The sequence below is a fragment of the Schistocerca cancellata genome, chromosome 8 (assembly GCF_023864275.1).
Source record: "Schistocerca cancellata isolate TAMUIC-IGC-003103 chromosome 8, iqSchCanc2.1, whole genome shotgun sequence".
Classification (NCBI taxonomy): domain Eukaryota; kingdom Metazoa; phylum Arthropoda; class Insecta; order Orthoptera; family Acrididae; genus Schistocerca; species Schistocerca cancellata.
Window position 1 is genome coordinate 197,447,982 of NC_064633.1, and position 2,679 is coordinate 197,450,660.

Sequence of the window (2,679 nt, forward strand, 5' to 3'; positions counted from 1 at the left end):
CAACAAAGTGGTTGTGCACCACAGATAGGTTACCTCTTGAAATTCCGAATATGTACTTTCCACAAAGAGTCGATCAATATATTTCTTTCTACATAGGTCTCGCGAAATGACCACAATAAAAAAAAAAATCGATATTTTAGAGCGAATACAAAGGCTACCGACAAATATTCTTATCACTCGTCATTCGCCAATTAAATACGAAATGTAAGTTAATATAGATAAGTAGGAAAACCACTCCTGTAATGTTCGAATCCAATACCAATGATACGCCGCTTGGTACAATCACGTCGGTTAAACATATAGGTGCAATTACTATACTGCAGTGCCTGTGTTGTTAAGAAGAACGATGGATGCATGCATTTAACGTCAAGCGTGCATTTCTCGTGCCAACGGCCTTGCCGCAGTAGTAACACCGGTTCCCGTCAGATCACCGAAGTTAAGCGCTGTCGGGCTGGGCTAGTACTTGCATGGGTGACCTCCCGTCTGCCGAGCTCTGTTGGCAAGCGGGATGCAATCAGCCCTTGTGAGGCAAACTGAGGAGCTACTTGATTGAGAAGTAGCGGCTGCGGTCTCGTAAACTGACATACGGCCGGGAGAGCGGTGTGCTGACCTCGTGCCCCTTCATATCCGCATCCAGTGACGCCTGTGGGTTGAGGACGATACGGCGGCCGGTCGGTGCCGTTAGCCCTTCGAAGGCCTGTTCGGACGGAGTGTAGTTTAGTGCATTTCTCGTGTTGTTTCCATACTTTGTCCAACACTCGCAGCAGTACTCAGTCTCACGAAAAGTACAATACATTATCAGTAGTAAAGAAGAATCTAAGCTATTTCCACAGAAATATGGAAACACCGTGAGAACTGCATGCTTGAACATGAATGCAGCTGCAAGCCAATTCTGAAGGTTGCGCCATTGAATTTGACCACGACGGCACTTACGCAATGTCGTCAATACGTTGCAACTATCTGTCGTGGTCAGAATAATGTTCTGTATAGCTGTGTGTAGGAGCTAAGAGAATTCGAACATAGGTAAATTGTTGATGGTCGTGTGGCGGGGCTTCCGAAACGAAGGTAGCCGAAATGTGTGATTTTTCACGAGACACTGTATCGAAGATGACCGAGCGGTTCTAGGCGCTACAGTCTGGAACCGCGAGACCGCTACGGTCGCAGGTTCGAATCCTGCCTCGGTCATGGATATGTGTGATGTCCTTAGGTTAGTTAGGTTTAAGTACTTCTAAGTCTAGGGGACTGATGACCTCAGACGTTTAGTCCCATAGTGCTTAGAGCCATTTGAACCGTTTCGTGTGTTGAGTGATCGTGACAGATGGTCACTAAAGAGGATTGTGACGGAAAGTAAGAAAACGACAACTGCAAAAGTCATTGCAGGACTGAATGACAGTCTGGAACCGCGCGACCGCTACGGTCGCAGGTTCGAATCCTGCCTCGGGCATGGATGTGTGTGATGTCCTTAGGTTAGTTAGGTTTAAGTAGTTCTAAGTTCTAGGGGACTGATGACCACAGATGTTAAGTCCCATAGTGCTCAGAGCCATTTGAACCATTTTGAACTGAATGTAACACTCACGAACCCTGTCAGTACCAAAACACGAAAGGACCTCCATAAGGTGGGATTTGCAGAGAGCTCTGGAATTCCAAAATGATTCATCAGCAATGCAAATGCCTGTAACATGAAAATGTAGTTCCGAAGCGCTAAAACCTGGACTGTGTAGCAACGGAAGAATGTCATTTGGTCGGATGAGTCTCGCTTCACAAACTTTGTAGTTTCTGGCCGAGTTTGCGTCCCAGGAGTGAAACATGAGTGCTTTCGGTGAGTATCTGGGCAGATATATTGCGGTATTACATGGGCCTCACTGGTACTCTGCAAGGTCGAATTACTGCTAAGGTTTATATGAGCATTTTGGCTGGTAGTGTCTATCTCATAGTACAACGTTTTGTTCCCCAAAGATGATACAGTGTTCCAGGGCGACAGAGCTCCAGTCCACACAGCTCACATCGTCCAGGAATGACTTTGTGAGCACGAAGGTGAGTTGTCTCATCTCCTCTGCCCACTATAGTCAGCAGATCTCTCAAGATGTGGGGGACCTGTGCTAGACCATTACCGACTAGTAAGACGAACTCATTTCCGAAATCTTAAGCGCAGCAAATCCATACTACACTCGTGCTCATAAATTAAGGATAATTGCAGAATGCGGTGCCACACAACGTGGCACTACACAAAACCGGCGCTAATAGCATAGGCACATAGTGAACACACCCGACTCAGATCTGTAAGTCCACGGTATTGGTGATATGTTGAGAAAACCGTCCCGTAACACATGTCCTACAAAACGCCACTGTTTCCTGCGCATGTACGCCGTCATCAATACGGGATATGATCACCATGCACACGTACACAGGCCGCACAACGGGTTGGCATACTCTGGATCAGGTGGTCGAGCAGCCGCTGGGGTATATAGCCTCCCATTCTTGCACCAGTGCCTGTCGGAGCTCCTGAAGTGTCCTAGGGGTTTGAAGACGTGCAGCGATACGTCGACCGAGAGGATTCCAGACGTGCTCAATAGGGTTTAGAACAGGCAGGCCACTCCATTCGCCTGATATCTTCTGTTTCATGATACTCCTCCATGATGGCAGCTCGGTGGGGCCGTGAGTTATCATCCATCAGCAGGA

The 2,679-nt window shown here is 47.5% G+C and overlaps 1 pseudogene; it reads left to right on the top strand.

Moving 5' to 3' along the window:
- The first annotated feature begins 385 nt into the window (after positions 1-385).
- Positions 386-502, top strand: LOC126096021 (5S ribosomal RNA; annotated as a pseudogene).
- Positions 503-2,679: the final 2,177 nt, after the last annotated feature.